At 36.0% G+C, this 22,457-nt stretch overlaps 1 protein-coding gene across 1 annotated transcript in view; it reads left to right on the top strand.

The window, feature by feature from the left end:
- The first annotated feature begins 6,985 nt into the window (after window positions 1-6,985).
- The window catches only part of LOC133848685 (uncharacterized), a 66,116-nt gene continuing 50,644 nt past the window's right edge, over window positions 6,986-22,457 (top strand). Inside the window, exons 1-2 of the mRNA XM_062284340.1 lie at window positions 6,986-7,115; window positions 15,087-15,108. The gene's annotated coding sequence lies outside the window, so the exon portion shown is untranslated. The remainder of the gene's footprint in view (window positions 7,116-15,086; window positions 15,109-22,457) is intronic.

Here is a 22,457-nt window from a genome sequence, read left to right as displayed (position 1 = left end):
TCATGGCTTCGGAGATGCCTTCTTTTACCTTCTGCATATCCTGGAGGCACAAAGCTATAATAATCTTCTACCCTATGGGTAGCGGGTATAAAAATAAAATATTAGACACATTTGCAATAAAATGTTGAATTAAAAATTCAAGCAATATAAATGTAGAATAAGAATTTTGAATTTATTCCCTCACCAACATGAAACAAATGTCGCTAAATTACAGCAGAGTAAAATTATTGAGCTGCAATGAATAGAATTGAATTAATTTCACTGTGGCAAGTGGCAAGTGGCAAATGGCAAACGGCAATTGCAACATGCAGCGTTATTGAAACTTAAGCCCAAACCGAACGCAAAGTTCATGGGACAGAAACCGAACCAAACGAAACCTCAACCTCAAACCTTAAATCCCAATAGCGAATGACCTGTTTGGCTTACATTTCGATGCGGCTGCCTTTCGGTGGTTGTTCCTTAGTGGTGTGGTGTGGTGTGGTATGTAGCATGCGGCATGCGGCATGTGGCAAGGCCTCAATCTCAATCCCAATCCCAATGCCAATCTCAATCTCGATGCGAATGCGAATGCTTTACGCTCCATATGCCACGTGCGTAGACGAAAGTCATTTAAAAATTGAAAGACATCGCCAAGGCGAAGAGCGGGGAGTGTGGGCAGCGTGGGCAGAGGGGGAGGGTGGGGGCCACACACAACGCAACGGATAAATGTAAAAACCAAGTCAAATTCCTTGTATAAAATTCATTGAAAAATTTTATGCAACATAAATTTTGCGTGCAGGATTTGGATTTGGAAACTCTGCCTGGAAACTCCTGTCCCACAGAGAGAGAGAGAGAAAGAGAGAGAGAACTCAATCACACACAGTTTGTTGTCCTGCAAAGAGTAGAATGGGAAGGGGGGAGGTGTGTGGGGTGCGAGTGTCATTTCAATTTTAAAGCCAACGAGCGGCCCTTTCACAAGGACTTTCGACACAAAAGTACCAACAAAATGACACAAAAAGAAAAAAAAAGCAAGCAGAAAACCCGCCCTCAAACCGCTTAAGAAGTGTCCTGGGTCGGCTGTTTGCCGGTCCTTATGTCCTTGTTGGCCGTCTGACTCGATGGTCGCTTGGCTTTTGTCGTTTGTCGGTTTTTATAGCTTTTTGATTTGCCATTTCTGGTAGCAAATGATCAAAAATTGAATGAAATTGTTATTTTTCAAGTGGAACATGTCCTTAACTTTGTGCTTGTTCTTGTTCTTCGTATCGTTGCCTGCTTTTTTAGTACCACGAGGGTAACAGCAACTTGTTTGTCCTGTTGCGGGTTGTTATCCTTAATAAGGGGCATCAACATTTTGTTGCTTTGCTCTGGCTTGTGACAAGCGACAACCGACAACCGAATGCAGCACTGCACCTCAGACTCATCATCATCATTATTGTGTTCCTTCTCATAATCATCACCATCATCATCATCTTCGTTGTCATCGTCTTCAGGCTCAGCGGAGATCCATGCGTGAGATTTCTTCAGGTCTTGGCTCCCGTCTCTGTCACTTTCTGCTTTCGGAAAATTGAAAAATTTCCAAGCGATAAAATTGTATCATAGAGCGCCAAATGGGCCAAAGGATTTTGCTCTCATGTGTGGGCAGGTGGGCGTGGCAATGTCATCACAATGAAAATGCGAATGAAAATGACAATGGGGCATTTTTCTGACTGCGCCAAAAAAGACAATTAAAATATTTGCCTAAATTATATGTGTGTGTGTGTGTGTGTGTGTTGTATGTATTCATGCAACCTGCGGAGACAGCTGTGGCATGTGGCAGAGAGACAGAGATACATACATTCGTGCCTCGCCTTGACTCGCCTCTCAACGCTGGCGCACATCAACCACAAATATTAATTATGAATTTATGATCCAATATTTATTAGCAATAAAAGCAAGCAGGCGACGACCAACGACTGACTGACCAACCAACCCTCGCCTCCCCCTCCTCTTCCACCTCCTTCCCCTCCTCTGATAGTTCTTCCCGCTCTTCTTCTTCTTCTTCTTCGTGCTGTTGCAGAACTTGACGCACTGAAGCGTCGCTAATGAACTTTTATCATCAGCTTGATGAGCCAGACACACACAGAACGAACATTGAAGAGGGGGAAGGGGAAGCAATGAATGAGCAGAAGAGGGGAGGGAGAGCTGCTTATAAGTAGCAAAACATGGACACACACACACACACACACACACACATGTGACCCTCTTATATCACATGATTATTGAACTCTCGAAACTAAGCACTTTTAATAAAGCGCATCTTCAATAAGTTCACATCGCACTGGATTAATTATGCTGCTCATAAATTTCCGAATCTAATTGAATTAGAAACTGCTTCAAATTTTGTGTAGTTCGAGTCGATTCAAGTACGTTTCACTAATTTCAAATGTTTCATTTGAGTATCAAAAATTTACAATTACATTATTACATTTCAATTGATTCTATGAATGGAAATATTGTTTTCTTCATTCTGATTATTAATCTAAACAAAAATATACTTTTGATTTTGATATTAAATTCATTTAATTTTGATTAAATTATTCTTATATGTATTATATGCTCAGTTACATTTCAAAATATTATCTCCATTATTATTTTTATTAATCTAAATCTAATCTAAAAACAGATATTTTGAAGAAATTTTATCTTCCTTATTCTGTTTATCTCAAAAGGGATGTTTTAACTGAATTTAAATATTATCTTCATTTATTAATATTCTCCACTTCTTTTTAATTTTGATACTAAATTCATTTGGTTTTCGTTAAGTTATTATGAAGTTAGTCTTATATGAAAATATTTCTCAGTGCATTTAAAGATATTATCTCCTTTATGTTTATTAATATAAACGAAATACATATTTGGAACTGACTTTTCTTTTAATATTGTATCCATTTATTAAGATAATCTCCTTTATTCTGTTTATTAATCTAAAAGATGTATACATTTTTATCTATTCAATAAATTCACTTACAAAAAGTACAGTTCATTATTTTATTATTTTAAGCAGGTGAGTATTAAATAAATTTACATTTGAAACCACAGTTCATAATTGCATCTTTGAATTGATGTTGAAATTTATCCTCTAATAAATATTATTGTCTTGTTTATGTCATATAAATATAAAATAAAAATGTAAAATTGCAGTACAAGCTTAATCTATAAGTTAATAATCAGTATTGAATTATTTTGTTTTCATCTAAGACTCGCATTTAAAGTTAATTTTTTGCAATGAAATTGCATTTAGTACAACAGTTATGTTAATAATACAATTAATGCAATAAATAAATGACAACAATATTAATTCACATTATGCAATTCAAAAAATAATTCTAATTGCATTACGAAATTAAATTCACGATATTCTTTACCTTCAACTGTAACATTAACAATTGAAAACGCATATTTATCTATAAATTTATAATCGTTATTATCATTAGTCATTACTATTTAGATGATATTTACAATTTACATTTAAAGCAAGAATTTAAGCATTTCTTTGCCAAATAAATCATACATAAAACTATGTGTGTTACATAAATTTTAATACAATAAAAAGTATAATATTTAATTATTTATCACAACCGCAATTCTATTTTTAAAAATTTCCATTTACTTTCCCAAATTCTTAAGGTCACATTCATTGGTGAACAAATTCTTCGAAGTAAACACAATATAATGTTTACTAATGTGTCTTATAATAATCATTTATTGAGTTTCGTTGATAAAATACATATAACAATTTATTTTTCATGATTAATATAATAAACAATAATTTATCATCGACTAATTCTGATTATAAATTATTTCAAAAATATAAAACAAGCTATACAATTTTGAAGATTTCGAAATAATCTTAAATGTTAACTAAATAGATTTCGACACTATATATGTATATGAAGTAAAGTATTATTATTTGAGTTAATTGTTAATATAATAAAAGATTAATAGCAATCTCTGATGGATTCTGATTATAAATTATATCAAAAATAGAATACAAGTTATCAAATTTCTAACTGAGATTTCGCAAAAATCTTAGGATCAATAACCAATCTGCAAAGAATAAATTTGATAGAATAGAATAACTAGAATAGATTTGCACAGTAAATATAAAGTATAGTGTTTTTACCATATTTGAGTTAGTTATATTAACCATGAAAGCTTATTAGCAACAAATATATTTAATTTAACAAGTTATAAAAATTCGAAGACTTCTTAAATTCACAAAGTAATCTACTAATAAATTTGAGCAAATAGATTAACCCAGTAAATATGTGAAGTATTGTATTATAATTTAAGTGAATCATTAATAATTATGATTATTGGCAATATTCTATCTTTGATCGATTCTTGGTGACTGATTCTTCCTTCGACTGAGATGTTCGTTCACAGCTATAAAGAGACTTAATCCTGTTGAGCTGCAAGGACACCAAGAAAGAGAGAGAGAGAGAGAGATTCAAGTTAAGAGCATTGACTGGTCAAGTGTTCACCACCATCAGCAGCAGCAGCAACAACAACAATAACAATAACAACAACGACAGCAACTTTGGCAATCGAGCAACAACAATAACCACAATGAAGAAACAAATGAACGTAGCAATTTTTAATTGCTCCCGTTTGAAGTTGTCAGAGTTAAACGCGGGTGTCTCGAGGGGGCGAAGTGAGGTTTCAGTTTCGGTTTCGGCTATCGGGGAATGGGCCAGGCTAACATTTAGTAGTCTCTCTCTCTGTATGTGTGTGTGTGGATTTTTATTGTATTTTTGTGTGGCAGCCGCTTGGCCGGCTTGTTGGCCATGTTTTATGTGTTTCGTTTCCATTGAAAACCCCAAAGAGCCGAAAGAAACAAAAATTATTTGTAAACGGCGGCTGTGACAATTTTTTCTTCTCTCTCTACTGTTTTTGGTTTTTGCTGTTGGCTGCTTGTTGTAGTATTTTGTATTTTGTGGCTCTTGTTGGCGTTCCGTGGAAGTTTGTAGCCGCGTCGCCACTAAAACCGAAAACCAAAAACAAAAATTAATTGGAAATTTTTATGTCTCAAACATGTTGTAAGCGCGGGGCAGCAACAGCAACAGAAGCAGCAACAGCAACAACAAGGCGCAAGTTCGAGGTTAATTGTTTGATTTTCTAACAAACTCAAAAACAATGCCAGCGACGACGAACGACAAAAATCATAATAATAAAAGCCGAAAAACAAAAATAAATAATTTTTGAGGCCAATCTCATGAGAGGTGAGCCGAAGCCAAAGCTATGTACCTGATGATGAAACAAGGCGACGACCCACAGGAAATGTTTCTTCTGTTTTCTGTTACAAATATCTCGAGCCGCGTTTCCGGACTGATCTTCGGGCTCTTCTTCATTCATTGTAACCGGGACTGTTCAACTGCTCAAATGGTCAACTCGAATTTATGGCCTACAAGACGCAAATTCATTTCACACTAATTGTTTGTCTCTCTCTCTCTTTCATTCTCTCTCTCTCGTTGACAGTTTATTCGAGCTTTGGTTACTCATCAACGATTTCCATTCCATTCACTTCAATTTGATTCATTCATATCACAACAGAAATATTAACAAAATTGCAATTATCCAATTGATTATTATGTTCATCGATATTCAATAACAAAGCATGGACATGATCGCTTCAAGAGGTTGTTGCTTCGCAATTTTGTGACGTCAGCAAAGCTCAAATCTTAAATCCCTAGTTCTAGTTCTCTAGTTCTTTTTATTTTGTTTCATTTTCTCTGTCAAAAGTAAAACTGATATATTTTACTTATAATTTGCACGAATATCAAAAGAAATTATTATTATTCAAAATATTCCAAATTTTGACAAATTTACAACTTTTTTATAATAACTTATATTTATTTGGATGTTAAATAACATTGGTTAATTTTCATTTTAAATGGAACCCATAATCTTTAATTCCAATTTGATCTTTCCAGATTAAACTAAAATAATTTTGGTATTCCTTACTATATATTTTACTATTTTTGCATATTTTAAAGATTTTTGAAAATAAAGAATTATACACATGTTTATTTTTTTAATATTATTTTTGATTCGATATTATATAAACTTGGTTTTCGTTAAATTATTTTTAAGGTAGTTTTAGATATTCCTTTACAATTTTAATAGACCACACATTTTTGAAATGTTTAAAATAATAAGAGTTCGTTTGTCTTTTGTTTGGCAAAAATATATCTGTATATATTTTTTGATGTATAATATTATAACGAGTACTTATTTATATTTGTTTGAATTGTGTTCTAATTCCATAATTTCGCTATCGATCGCGATACTCGCTCAAACTGCAAAGATCCAAAATAGTATTGGAAGTACGTGTGAAATCGTTGATGTTGATATCGGCTTAAGTTTCCACTATAGAGCATCGAAAACATCAAAAAATAAACTAAATCGATTATCAATTCATTGTTTAATTTTGTAATAAATTTAAAATTAGAAAATCTTTATTATTATTAATTTTATGGTTATGTAAATGTAAATTAACAAGCAATTTTTTTTATTATCTCTTTGATTTTTTTTGATTTAACACGAATATAAATTAAATTTTTAAACACTATTCTGGCTTCCATATAAGTCTTTTGATTTTTTTTATATTATTAATAGTAACAATAACTTAAAATTATAAGAATATACATATTCGTAGTTCTCTTTAGAATTTTTTTTGAGAATTTTGTTCATTAAAATTAGTAAATGCTTTGCAAAAATAAAATGTGACTCAGGCGATCTGATTTTATTCTGTTTCTTTTTCAACTTAGAATATTACTTTAGAATTGTAATTTTTTATTCTGGTTCTTTATCAGCTTCAAATATTAATTTGACTAATTGGGATAATTTTACATCAATTCAACACCGAATTTGCATACGCGATAATATGAACATCGATAAGTCGTTTGACATCGATATCAATAAAAATATCGGCTAAGAAAGCGACGCTCAATCTTTTTACCATCATTAATAAGTTTGCATAGTTCTGCGGTGGAGTTGCGACGCAATTCAGTGCGGTAGATTCGCCAAAAAGTGATTGTGAAATAATATTGTGAAATTAGATCCTTGCAAGACGAGTTGTTTACGCAAATTGACAGGTAAGTCAAATGACAAGAATCTTCGCATAAACCTTATTCACATCTTAACTCAATAAACAAAAATGTTGGTGTTCCAATTTGTGTACAATTTCTGCGGCGTAGTTGCATTCTGGCGCCACGTGGAAAATTTTTTTTGAGAAAGCAAATGGGAATTAAGACATTCTAGGAATTAAGTAACCATCAATGAAATTTCAAATGGTAGAGATTTTGAAAAAAGAACAATCAAGTTTAATTAGAAGAAATACAATTTAAATCAGTGTTTTCGTAAAATAAATTTGTGTACAATAAGTTTTAACACATTTGCTACACTGTTCGGCGTCTTTGCATTCTGGCGCCATGTAGAAATTTTTTTGAGAGAGCAAATGGGAATTAAGACATTCTAGGAATTAAGTGTCAATCGAAGAGATTTGAAATGATGGAGATTTTGAAAAAGGAAGAATCAAGTTTAAATATGACGAATATAAATTAAAGCAAAGTGTTTTCGTTGAAATAAGTTTCATTACATTTGCTCCACTGTGCGGCGTCGTTGAGTTTTGACGCCATGTGACGCATTTGTTATTTGTGAGAAAAACAAATGTGAATCGATGAGATTTGAACGAAGAACTAATCAAGTTTAGCTGTCAGGAATGTATTATACTATACTATACTATACTATACTATACTATACTATACTATACTATACTATATATGTATATGTATTTTCTTTGTAATATTTATGCTTCCGTTTTGGGTTCTCAGAGTGTTTGTTGGCCAGTTGAACGCCCACTGAATGGCGCCACAAATTACAAAGGCGTCGTGTGCTGTGTAACAGAGTCCGATCTCAGTTTTCGTCTTACAACTGCAACTGCAATCGCAATCCTAGTCTGAGTTTCAGTCTGAGTCTCAGTAGTTGTGCCTTGTCTCCTGTCAGCATTTGCTAGCCACGTGCGCAATGTGAGAGAGAAAGAGAGAGGGAAGCGGTAGAAGGTGTTGTTGTTGTTGTTGTAGTTGGTGGTGGCTTCCTGTCGCCAATTTGCTAAACGGTCACCGCGGATTGCATTAAGATGGGGCAGAGGATGGGGCACCCAAAAAGGCGACGAATACTCGATAGGTGGACGACAAGCTGATCAAACAGTTCAGAGCTGTTTTGCATAAAACCCAACCGAAGAGAGAGTCAAATGCCAATCGCCAAAGAGAAGCGAGTCCATTGGTTATCCAATTGTCTACGAGTCAAAGAACAAAACTAAGAAAAGTGAAGAAATTTGTAAATATTTAAGTCATATTTGCTGTTTTGCTGTTCAAATTGCGCAGCTTCGATTTACATTATTGAGAAATTTTCAGGGATGCAATTAAAATCGATTCGATTGTTTGTTCAACTTTTGATGTAACTCTAGCCAAATTTTTATTTATTTTTTTCATACTTTGCACTTCATAATTACATTTTATTTGCACTTGGCAATCGATTATTTTATTTTATTTATTTCTTATTGAACTATGATTTAGAGTTTATAATAATGTTTGATCTTTTTATTTGATTCTTTAGCTCAATTTTGATTTATAGTTAACAATGATGAATTGAATTCATGATTACATTTTATTTGCACTTGACAATCGCTTCATTTTATTTATTTTTGACTCTTTAATTCAATTATGATTTAGAGTTAGTAATAATGTTTGATGTTTCTTATCGTTTCTTTAACTTAATTTTGATTTATAGTTAATAATAAGCAGTTTTGTGAAAGAATTTGAATTGTTCGAATTTGCTGATCGTTCAGTTGAAGATGCCCTTTATCTTTGGTGTAGGGTATTTCTGGTTGCTTGTTGCTGCTTTTGTGAATGACTTGACAATGTATTCGTGAGTGTGAGTGTGAGTGCGATTCGCGAGTGCGAGTGTGAGTGTGTGTATTCTGTTTTCTTGAGTTGCAATGCAGTGAAGTCCAGACTGTGGCTAGTTTGTTGCTTCGGATTGTTTATTTTAGTTGGCTTTATGGTTATGGATGCAGATACAGATACACAAACACACACACACATACGTACAGTAGCCGAAAACAGAGACAGAGACCAAAAAGTTTACAGCAGCAAACAGCAGAGTTGTTGGTGCTCAGTGGCTGCCACTGGTTGCAGCAGAGAGTAGCAACAACAGTAGCAATGGATTTGCATGTAGTACATGAAAACCGTGATCTCCAATTTGTTGTTGTTCAAGTGGAGAGGAGTGTGGCATATATGTGTGTGTGTGTGTCTGTGTATGTGTGTGTGCAGTCGATTCGAGTCGAGTTAAGTCGCATCGCATCGCATCGCGTTGCCAGAAACGAATTGAAACGCTTACAGGGCCTGATCTTGGATTCCCGCCGTACTTGGGCTACATGCCAAAAAGTTTGTAACATTATTTTAAGGTGCCGGCTTCGGGTCTGAGCTGAGCTGAGCTAAGCTGAGTTGCAGCAGCAGCAGCTTCGTTGCAAGTTGTCAAGCTTGCCATGGCAAATTTGCGATCAAGCGACAACAACAGTGACAACATGAGCCAGTGACGACCGCTGTCCAATCTCTCCTCCTCCCCTTCCTCCCCCGTTGCTTTGAGCAAGCTGTGAACTGCAAGCAAGCTCAGCTCAGCTCAGTTCAGTTCAGTTCTGCAGCCTTCTTGGGTTTCAACGCTGTACATCACGTTGCCTTGTATCGACCCAAGTGCAACACGGACTCTGCACGCAGACTCAGCTCTCTTCTTCTGTCTCTCTCTCTCTGTCTTTGTCTCTGTCTCTGCCTTTGTCGCCAAATCCAAGTGCACATCTTTGTGACTTTGTCTTGGACTCGAACTCGGTCTGTGACTGTGACTTGACTCCCTATAGCGAGTCAGCAGCAGCATCAGCATCAGCAACGGGGCCGAACTTTATTGACCATATTGATTGCTGCTGTATTGATCGCTTGTTGCTGATAAACAACAAATGGCCGGGGCATGCAGCAGCACACACAGTTGGATGCTTCACACACTGATGTTGCATGCACCTTTCGCTCTTTGCTTTATGATGATGAGCTGCAGTCTTCTCCATGAATTTCACGCGTGTTTCCACGCCAAGTGCTTAACGCGATCAGCGGGATTATATTAAGTATGGAAATATATAATAAAACAGTATTATTCTTCCTTTGAAGTGCTTTATTCGTTTGCCAACATAATTTACAACAATTATATAACAAATGATAACTATAGAAACATAAATATAGAAGTTAGTAGACTAAAGATTATTTCTTCTTATTATTATTATAGTAATTATTATTAGTGTTACAAAATAATTAAATAAATACTAAATTATACCAAAGACAATATTTGGTATATCGACATTATAATACATTTAAAATACACCACAGAGTAATAAGTATAATAAATGCTCTGAAATTTACTCTCTTTGTATTATTTTTGTATATTCAAATATATATATCATATAAATAATACTTCTTGTAATAAATATTTCAGACATCAGTTATTTCATAATGCATTCAATGCTAATTGGAGCAGTTTTTTAGCGGAAGAATTTTTGAATGTGGTTCAATTTGAAAAAGGCAGCTTTATGACAATCAATGGTATATACGAGATCAATTTAGTGTCTGACTTCAATAATAAACTTGCAAATCGTATAAATATTTATGAAAAATTCAAAATTGTCTGAAGAAAAAGTTGGCAATAGTTTTTTAAACTTGGCATTAAAGAAGCTTGATAATAGACTACATTTTTGTTTATTTCTTTTATTAATTATTACAATAAATAATAATAAATTCTTTAAAGCTTTACAACTGCCGCTATTTGGTAACATTATGTAAAAGATAAGCACACAAAGCTTTCATTATTATTGAACACAATTATCAAAAATTATTCTATTTTTAACAAAAAACCTTTGACTTCTAACATTTCCTGACAAACAGATCTTAACGCATTTTAGTTTGGGGCGTGTTTTGAAAAATCGTGATATATATTTTTCAAAGATTTATTTTTATTAACAAAGTATCATAAAATTAAAGAAAAAGGGAAAAATATCTTACTAGCTTTATTACTTTAGTTAAATATCATTTAAATTTTTTAAGGAATACAAAATCGTGATTTGTTTTTATAAAAATATAATAAAATGAAAGAAAAATGCGTTTATATCATACTACTTCATTAATTTAGTTAAATATTTTAATTTGAAGATATATTTTTCAAAGATTTGTTTCTATAAACAAAGTATTGTAAAAGTAAAGAAAAAGGGAAAATATCTTACTAACTTAATTACTTTAGCTCAATATTTTTAATCGAAGATATCTTTGTCAAATAATAATAATTCTTTCAAAAGTATTTCTACATATTTTATTACTCTAAAAAGGTGATCCGATGTTGAAGATCGATAGGGTTTTGGAATCGTTTCGGCATGCCGAAGTAGCTCGTAAAAGTGATCGTAAAATCGAGAACGTGTAAACGAACGTTGTTGTTGCTAGTGACCAGGCCCACAAAACAGCGGGTGGTTGTCTCTGTTGTCTCTTTTGGCTGCCGGTTGCCGGTTGCTAGTTGCCAGCTTCGTTGCCTGCTGTCTGATGTCTGATGTCGGTTGTCTGGTGGCTGTGTTTTTGGTCGAGGGGCACGTTTGCATATTCATAATTTTGAGTTGGATTTATCAATTGCTCATCTCAGTCATGAAAACGCATAAACATTTCAAAGTGCCTGGCGCGGGTCAATAATTTGACATGAACGAAACAATACGCAGATACAGCTGCTCAGAGAGAGAGAGAGAGATGCTCAAAGAGATACAGAAGAGGCTGCCTCAACTCAACTCAGCTCAACTCAGCTCTTCTCAGCCTTGCTCCATTCGATGAAGTGTGAATAATTGAAAGTTTGCAACCCGGGGGCGTAGAGCCCCTGAAGCTGAAGACTGCAGAAGACGAGGACCTAAGCGTGAGGTGAAGGCTGTGAAGACTGAGGTTAAGGCTGAAGCTAAAACTGAAGCTGAAGCTGAAGCTGCCTCAAAGTTGTCTACAAACAACAGGCAAGCAAACACTAGACTCTGGGCATCGTCTAGCGCTGAAGAGGCGCACGAAGATCAAGAGCAACACAGCAGCAGGTAGCTCAAGAGAGAGACAGAGAGAGAGAGAGATGAGAGAAAGGCTGGGAGACCAGAGGTAAACTATCTCCAAGTGCCCTTTCGCATAGAATTCAATTTCGTTGTAGTCGCCCACACAGACAAAAGTAAGAGAGGGAGATTTGCCCTCAGCCTTAGCCTCAGCCCACGCCCACATGTAGAGGACTTGTTGTTGCATTTGATTTTTAGCCATGGCCATAAAATGTTCGCAGTTGCCTCTGCCTCAGCCTGTTGCCTGCTGCCTGCCACGTTGGCAATTTTGTAATTAATTTATTGCCCCAGGCGGCATCAAGAAATTGTCGCAAACTCTCGCGACGTGTCAAAACTATTTTTAATTGGAATGCCCGAGACTTTTGTCCGTCTATCTGTCTGTCTGTCCGTCCGTCTGTCTGTCTGTCCGTCCGTCTGTCTGTCTGTCTTGTCTGACCTGAGCCAAGTGCAGCAGCAGCAGAAGAAAGTGAAAGATCTGCAAGTGATCGTAAAGTTGGCAAGATCAAAGTGCTTTTTGAGTGCTTTCGTTTCTATTTTCTGCGCTTTAATTGATACTTCTTTTTTGTTGTTGCACACACACACACACACAGCAATGTTGCAGCACCGTTGTGTCTGCCGCCTTGCAGCTTGCAGCATGCAGCTTGCAGCATGTAGTATATGACTAATGCACCACTCAATAGACACTAAAGATGCATTACGATCTCCGGGGCTGAGCGAATTGCATTTTAATGCAAATTTGGTGTCAACGCAATATCGACCATGACAGGCAGCGCCAGGCGGCGATCAACGACGCTCTTTTCCAGTTTTGCAGTTTTGCTGCTTGCTCTTCGGTTGCATGCCCCACAACAAGCGCAACGCAACGCAATGCAACGCTCACGCACTCACTGTAGATCGCTTTTTTTTCGTAAGTGGCAACTGTGGCAACTTTGCTTTGCCAACTGCTTGGTGTTAAAGTGACTGATTAAGTTCTGCGTTCTGCGTTCTGCGTTGTTCGTTGTTCGTTGTTGTTGCTGTTGTCGAGACTCTCGTTGTTGCTCTGGCTGCCGCTGCCGCTGCTGCTGACGCTAAACGAATTATACGCTTACGTAGGTGGCAGACACTCAGGCAGGCAACCAAGCAGACACTGCACAGCCAGCCCCTCGCCCCTCTTCCCCCTCTCTGGCTTGCTTCGCTCCTTTGCAGTCGCATAATCATATAGAACCAAATGAATTGAGACGCGCCACAGAGTTATAAATATTGTCGCCTGGTTGGGGCGTTAGTCGCATCTCAGTTCCTTGCATTTTCTTTCTCTTTCTCTTTCCCACTCCCTATCTCGCCCTCTCTCCCTCTTCTCCCTCTGTGCCTGTCTGTCTGTGTGGGCGTCACGCTTCATGCAGGCCCACTTGCATGCCACAAAATCGAAGCATACACCAACTTACAAGGCCCACAAATTGAATCGCAATTTCTGTTTTGCTAAATACCAAAAGTTGTGCCTGCTTTTTGCAATCGATCTTATGTGATGTGGAATCATTTCTAAAGTTCTCTTTCCACTTTAAATCTAACTCTCGATCATCAATGGAACAATGCTACATCGCTACTCATTATCACTGTACCAAATTAAATGAAAGATACTAAAATACACCGAAGGTTAACTTTGGTATAAAGCAGAAATATACCAGATTGTTAAGCAAAGCAAAGACCCGACTACCGAAAGTCTGTCTTTTGCAATCGATCTTATGTGATGTGGAATCATTTCTAAAGTTCTCTTTTCACTTTAAATCTAGCTCTCGATCACCAATGCAAAATTAAAACACGAAAGCTACATCGCTACTCATTTTTACTGTACCAAATGAAAAATACTAAAATACACCTAAGGTTTACTTTGGTATATGAACATAGTACGAAATATACCAGATTGTTAAGCAAAGCAAAGACCCGACTTGCATTTAAGTGATCTTGAATTATTAAAGAAGTTCTCAAACATTTGACTTGTAATTTAACTCTTGATCACCTTACAATATACCAAATTAATATATCCAAAAATATTAAAATATACCAAATGCTATAATTGACATAGTATATATTATATATACCAAGACCGACTGCCGTAAGTCGTTCCTGCATTTTGCCATCGATCTTAAGTGATGTGGAATAAACATTTTTGATTTTAAATGTGGCTCTCAATCGTCAATGAAAAATTCAAGCAAGAAAGCAACAATCGAGTGTACTTGATTTGATATAGTACGAAATATACTATATTGATTGTAAAGCAAAGCAACTAAGTTTCGACTGCAGCATACAAAATAATTTGTTAAATCACTTCTACAATTATTATGTGATCGCAACCAGATGTTAGTTATTATTGTTTAAACCAGAAATACCAAATGTTTGCATTTTGCCAACATCTTTTTATTTCTCTCTTCAAACTTTTAATATAGAAAATGGTAAATTTATAAAATAATCTTAATCGCTTATAAAATTCATCTATAGTGATCGCATTTTCAAACTTATTCAATTTACTTTTATTTGAAGCTGTTGATAAGCCAATAAGCTTATGATATAGTATTAAACAAAACTATAAACAAACATGAAAAGAAATATATGAATTGGTTTTATTCTTAGTAAAGCTGAATAAATTCAAAACTAAACAATAAAAGTTAAACTAACTGCAATAAGTCGACAAATTTTAGTGTTTTAAATTAGTTTGATTCTTAGCAAAAGAAATTCAAATTTATGTTATTAATTTTTATCCTATTCCTATAATTCTATTCTATTATCTTCCTAATAGTACGATCTAAATTTTATAAATGGTACTAATCACAAACAATTGAGTTTTCTAGTTTTAATATGGTTTTTCTTTTTATGTTCAACTACTTTATGTTTTATGCAAATAATTATTAAATTGTTTATATCTCTATTTCCACAGATATCGGAACTCTCTTTGAAAGGTAAGAAGCTAAGCCTTTATCATTTTTATATTTCACATAGTTCACATGGTTTATTGCTATATAAAATAATAATAATTACAAAGTATTTTATGTCAATAAAATAAATACTATCTCAGATCAAGAACTGCATGTAATATTCCTGTACTTTCGACTTACCATATTTTCGGATGACAACTAATAAAGTCATAAAGATTTGTTTTTGAAGATCCGGAGTCGATTTATGAGTTCCAACCGACCTCCGCGTGGTTTTTATGGCTTTCCCTGTCGCAGAAAGAACTCTTCAGCTACCGCGTTGCATAAGACTCAGTTTAGACTTGGACTAGTAGTTATTGTAGTTGGTTGGGTAGATAGGATCTCTTTGCCTCCGGGTGTAATTGAAACCTTTGCTACGTCGTCGGCTTTATGACGATCGTAAAACTATGGCCTTCGGCTACTGTCCGATTGTTGGGAATTCTTAAGAGGTGCTACCTGAATGGATCGGGCGGCTGTTTAATTGCCATTTTGTGAACTTCTTCGATTTGCTGGTCCATTCAGTGAAATGCAGTGCAGTTCGGTCATTGATGTTTATCGGTGAAAGTTTTACGACTTGTCGTTACGCTCGTTACGCCAGCCAAGCCCTCAAGTTTTACGGCTCTTTTTCGCCAGTTATCGAGTTTCGGAATCGCTCATTCACCTGACTTGGGCGTGAGAGCCGAATCCAAAGTGCGCAGCAAACCAATCGAATCCTATAAAAATATAGACATCAAAATATGTTGTCGCAACTCAAGGAGGAGGAATTTGCCGAAAGAGTTTTGTTAATTCTGTAGTTTCATCACTTTTATTATGAAGTAGTATGACTTAGAATTGAAGGGAAAGCATCTTATTTTTAATTCAATGAAGACTATTATTCTTTGATTATTAAAATAGTTATCTAATTATTTAAAATAATAGAATATCATTATAAAAAATGTAATTTTTAATGAAACCGAACCATTGTGGTAATATTCTTTCAAAATAAATAAGAAATACTAAAATATAAAAAAAAGACTAGTTCTTTAACAATTGATAGAAAAGTTGAACAACATTATCGCAATTAATCTTGTGAAAAAAATCTATATCTGGATTTCTTACATAATTTTAGCTGGTTCGTGATTTATTTTTATAAATAATATAATAAAATTAAAGAAAAGGCGGTTTATATCTTATTAACTTAATAAAGTTAGTTGAATATTTTTATTTAAAGATGGCTTTTTCAAATAATAATTCCTTCTAACGTATTTCAATGTAGAATCATTTCATTGCGAAAATCGGCTGATGCAGTTGATTTTTGGTTTGTGATAATATAGTGTATTTTATACATACTAAGTATAACCTTTGGTATATATGGGTATATTTCGGAACATATTAAGAATAATACCGCACTGTTTAGGGCAGTTCGACTGTAGCTTTCTTGTTTTTGCCTCATCTTAACGTACATCTATATGGAATCTTTTAATTGTATCCCTAGTTGATTATTTAAATACTGTTTTTATGTTTGCATATCTCACCTCTTAACATATTAATCGAGTCTTCATGGGTTTTATGCATTACTCCATTCACGATTTCAGGGCGAGCATTAAGTCGAATCTGCTGTGCTCTTAACTCTAACTCTTAGTCCTAACTTCCTTTCTTTTTCTTGTGGGCAGCTACTTAGCCCAACTTCTTTGGCCGCATCCTTGGCAGAGCTTACATCGTTAATCTATTGTCATCCCCAGTTCAAAAGGAATTGGCAGGCAAACGGTTTTCAATAGTTGGCATCCAATTTGGATTTTTATTGCTTCCTGTCGCTCGCCAGCTTCCTGTGCGACAAACCTCGTTCCTGTATTGTTCCCTCCCCAACCTGATTCCACCGCGATTGTATGCCAGTGCATTGGGTTGGGCTCCTCTCCACTCCACTCCACTCCACTCATCTGCTCTCTTTTCTTTCGTTTTTTATTATATTTTTTGTGCACTGCACTCGCATTTCAAAAGCGGGCGACTTAATCGAGCAAAATAAACCGTTTTCATATGCTCGAATTGAGGCAAACACGTCGCATTACACGGTGACAGAGGCGTGTTAGACAGCAAGGGCTGGAGAGGGGGGCGTGCTCTCCTGGGGGAATTACGTTCAGCATTTAACCAGAGGCCGGTTCAGGCTCCTCATCATCGTCATCGTCATCGTCTTCGTCAGCTTTGTTGTTATGTGCTGCTTTCTTCGCCTTTATTGCGTGTGCCGAAATGCGCGAAATCTCTCAAGTCTTTTCTTCTTCATCTTCTTTGTTGTTGCTGTTCTTGTTGTTGTTGTAGTGGTGTGTGAGCAGCCTTTGTCAAAGGATTATCGCTTGGCATATTTTGTTGTTGCTGCTGGCAGGATGAGCAGAGGCAACAGCTGAACCTTGGCTTGCTCTGCTTTTGCTCTGCTAATGAGCTGTGCATTGTGGATCGTTTTCTCTCTCTCTCTCTCTCTCTCTGCGTCTCTCTTTCGTGATGACTTTGACAGTGTGCAATATGCGTTGATTTTTTATGGCCTTCAATTTGAAGCTGGGTTGAAATGGAGTCAAAGTCGAAGTCGCAGTTGGAGTCGAACATCTTCCTCTCTCTCTTTCGCTCCGCTCTCTCTCTTCGTTGGACTCTCTTTTGGGCTTGCGCTGGTTCGGCTTCGTTTGGCGTGTTGATCTCAAAATGCAGATAATAATTATTTCAATATGTGTGACTGAGTTTGGCTGACGGACTGGCAGCAGCAACAGCAAAAAGGGAAGCAGAGAGTGTGTGTGTGTGTATGTGTGTGTGTGGTGGGGGGACGCAATGCCAATGGCATCGTTGTGTCTCTTCATGATCGTCATGATCATCATTATTATGCGAATGGATCAAAACCGTGAAGCCGCCAAGCAAATGTCTGCGTCTCAGTTCATTTTTTTGTTTTTGTTTTTGTTTTTGCATGTGCTTCTTTGGGGTTGTTGTTGTAGTTGTAGTTGTTCTTTTCGCTTAATCACTTGTAGAAAGAGAGAGAGAGCGAGAGCATCGGCTGGCGGCGGTTTTAAGTTGAAAATTGAATTTCTTAGAATTACAAAACCAAAAAACAACTACAGCAATAATATTAACAACAACGGCGAAACCGAAGAGCAATATCAACAAGCGCTCGCAGAGGAGGAAGAATTCAGTGCGTCGTTGGCATGGAAGCAGCAGTTGAAGTTGGCGAGTTGAGCGTTGAGCCAACCACCGCAAAGTTCTTCATCGGCTTCAGTTTTCACTTTTTGGACCAACGTTTCCCCCATCTTCTACTCCCTCCTCCTCCTCATCCTCCTCCTCCGCCCACGCAATCAACGACCTCAATGGGCTTCATTTCATTGCATTGCATTAATTTTGCCAATTAAAAAGTAAATAGAGCCTGCATCCTTAGCCATACAAACACACACACACACGCAGGCACAAGAAAAACAAACATGTATCCGCCCCCAAAGCTTCGCAGCTTCAGCTTCAGCTCTTTTCCCTTTATTATTCCCATTCCATATTCCATTGACTGGAACGCTACTTTTTGGGCGTGCAAAACTTTTCAATACAATTTAATCCAATCTGCACACACACACGCACACATCTGTTTTACAACTTCACATTTAGAGCAGCAGCTTCGTTCGTTGCCTGGGCGCCGCGTATGTCAATCACGTGGAGAGCAAGCGAACGTAGAAGAGACAGAGAGAGAGAGAGAGTGAAGTCCCGTTAAGAACTCTAGCTGGCAGGCCACACAAATCATTGCAATTCCCAGCGAAAAAGCACGGTGCACAGTGGTACCCATCATAAAATAAAATCTCTTGTGAAGTCAAAGCAGAAGACCACATAGATCGTTGACAATAATATTTTGTGAAGTTCAAGATAATTTTGTATATACATATATTATATACAGATATTGCATTTGAAATTTAAAGAGGTTTTATTTTACATTTTAGAAACTCTTTCTTCTAAATAATTGAATGATTGAACGTAAAATGAAATTGCTTGTGTAGTCAAAGCAAAAGATCACGCAGATCGTTAGCAAGAATATCCGCAAACTAGTTGGTCAAGTTTGAGATAATTAAAATGAAATTAAAAGCGCTTTCGTTTAGCATTCGAGAAACTCTTTATAAATACATGAATTATTTTAATTAAAAAATTACATACATTTTTTAAATTGGTAAACACTTGTATTCATTTTTATTATTTTGTTTTAGTTCGTTAGTGAATTTAAAAATAATTGAAGCAAATAAAAGTGTTTATTTAAAAACTAGATATAAGATTGCATAGGATTCCCTTATAAAGAAATTTGCGCAAACGAGTAAAGGAAAAGTTAATTTAAACTTACGTTTCTATAAAATATTTCAAATTAAATAAATTTATTATTGTTGCATTAAGTTAGTCTTTTAATAACATTTACAAATGATATTTGTTATTTTATTTGCTTATTGTAATAATTAGTGTGCAATATTTTAAGGGATTGTTATCCATCAGCCATAAATGCTAACATATTTATTTATATTATGCAAGAAATGTTGTGTACTTTCAAGACTTAGTATCATATATTTCATTTGAGTTCAGAAATGTGTCAACAATAGTTAAACAATATTTATTAATTGCGACTTTAACGAAAGTGTTTTGCAGATCTCTGTGAAATTGGTTGCATTATAAATATTAAAAGTAAGGATTTGGACAACTACTGTATAGAATTGGCAAGTAACTTTGCCTGCCATTTGCCCCACTGTGCGCACACAATTAAAACCGCAAGGCAATAAGAAGATGCGTTGCCAACGTCGTCGACGTTGTTGTCGTTGTCGTTGTTGTAGTCATTATTGGCGGTGTCAATACCTTCACAACGCCCCGCAAATTGCTTATGGCACACACACACACACACCACCTAAGCGAATGTGTGGGAGAATGAGCGAAAGAGAGAGAGAGAGAGAGGGAAGAGGAAAGAGCGCTTACACATGTCCCGTGCCCAGCAGGCCAAAGTGTTTTTGGGGCGTTCATTTTGCCGTTTGCCGCTTTCTGTTTTCTTTTCCTCTTTCTGCTGTTGTTGTTGTTTTTTTGTAGTTCTTGTTGTCGTTGGCGGCATTGACAAGCTGAACGATTGACGAGCTCAAAACTGACTGACTGACTGACAATCTTCTTGGGCGCCCAGTCGTAGCGTGGCGCAATTGTCTTAGCCGCCCAACTGCGTATCGCATATCGCACCTGATGATGGGATACGGGATGGTAGAAGGGGTGGGGTGGGTTGGATGGCCGTTGCTCTGCCACTCCGAGTGTGCCCCATTGTGGGGCGACCAACCATTCGTATAATTGTCGATGCGTTAAGGTAATTGTACACCTTGTACACCACATTCAAGCAAAGGCAAACGCAAAGGCAAAGGCAAGGCCGACCTATTTATACTAGACTATAAAATCCACTTTGCATCTCCGTCTCTGTCTTCGCCTTCGTTGTCGTTGTCGTTGTATCTCTCTATCTGTATCTATTATTTGTATCTGTATCTTTAGTTTTCGGTTTTCGGTTTTGTGGCTTTAGTTGAGCTTCTGTTCAATGCCGCGCATCGTTTTCTAAGTATTGCGATTGTCGTCGACATATTGACGGCACGCTCTGGCGCCTACAAGTGCCACGCCTCCCCTCCTCCTCCTCCCACTGAGGAAAAAGAGCATTTAAAATGTAGCCAATTTGGATTTTAGTCAGTCATCCGATGGAGTTTGGTTTTTGACTTTTAGTCTTTTAGTGTTTGGTCTGATTTGCTAGATTTGATTTCAGGAAATCTCTCACACACATGGACGAAAAGACAGAGAGAGAGAGAGAGACAGAGAGAGACTCATTCACCTGGCTGAATGGCTCGTTGCATTCGCATGCACATTCACAATCACAATCACATTCACATTCAGATTCGCATTCAGATTTCGGATTCGCATTTGCCTTTTGTGTGATTTGTTGCATTGTCTGAATGCCGTCCGTTTGTTGATGTCTTTTGTTACAATTGAAAAATTATAGCAATTAAATGCATTCTACATTGGTCTCTCCTCTCTCCCCCTCTGCAGCCCCCTCTCTTAGCTCTGTTCACGCTTATGGCTGTCAATTGATAGCCAAGGCTCAGATCGTTTAGTTGCGGGCCATGGTATTAAATTCTGTACATCTGCTTTTGTTAACCCTCTTCTCATAGATTTCATTTAGTTAAGGCTAATGATACCCGAGCACTGCATCTTTAACTACACACACACACACACACTCACATTTGATGTGCTTATTTTAGCTTTTAAACGGAATCAACTTCAATGCAATTTAACTATTTTCGAATATCATCTTACTTATCATTGCTGCTCTTCATATTTTAGTTAATCTACACATTTCATTTAAGTAAGCTATACAACGAAAAAGACAATTTCAAAACAATACGAATAGACCTATAAAAGTCCTTATAAAATATTCTCTATTGATTAGTTATTATTTTAAAGCAATAATGAAATATTAACAACTTATTCCCTATTTATTGACACGTTGATTTTACATTTATGATTAATGCAATTTTTATAATAAATCAGATTGTAATATTCGTGGCTTACAAATAAAGTTGCAAAATAATCGTTTAAAAATGTTCAAAATTTGGAATCTCGCAAATATTATGAATAGATAATTTATAAATGAATCCAGTATAATACTAACTAAATTTGTTATTCTAAAAAGATTAATGCAATATGAATATCAAATCATTTAAAAGATATAGAATTGTTTTTATTAAAAAACGATTTGCAAAAATGTTTTACAAATTTGCAATGGCCCAAATATTATTGATAGATTGAAGAGCGAGATATTTGTTATCATGAGGATGATCGCTGCAGTTGAATGCGGAATTGTCTGAAGAGGCACAAGATATCGCATCGTACTTATATGCTGAAGATATAACGTATATATATATATATATTGTATATATCAGGCAAGTCAAGGGTTTCTTTATTGCTGTTTGTAGTCTTATGCCTGTTTCGAATTATTTTTATATGCAGTCATCAACAGCTCATATATATTTTTATTGCCAACGCGCTCAGTGAGATATGCATCTGAAACAGAAACGAGTAAAAAACCGAACAAAAAAAAAAAAAAGGAACAGCAAGCGCAGCGGCTGCTGTTAAAGATGATCGCAATAATGATGTTGCAGATGATAATAATGACGACGATGATGATGATGATGATTGTGACTACTTCTACGTACAGATTTCCAATAAAAATTCTGTCTGTCTCTCGAGTTGCGATGCGATGCGATGCGAAGCGATGAGTTAAGTTGAGTTTAGAGTTAAGTCCGAGTTGAGTCTGAGCTCAGTATTTCATCTGTGTGTGCGTGTGTGAGCGAGAT

Source organism: Drosophila sulfurigaster, chromosome X (genome assembly GCF_023558435.1).
Source record: "Drosophila sulfurigaster albostrigata strain 15112-1811.04 chromosome X, ASM2355843v2, whole genome shotgun sequence".
NCBI classification, from domain to species: Eukaryota; Metazoa; Arthropoda; class Insecta; order Diptera; family Drosophilidae; genus Drosophila; species Drosophila sulfurigaster.
The sequence above is the reverse complement of the archived record's forward strand: the minus strand, read 5'-3'. Positions and strand labels throughout refer to the sequence as shown.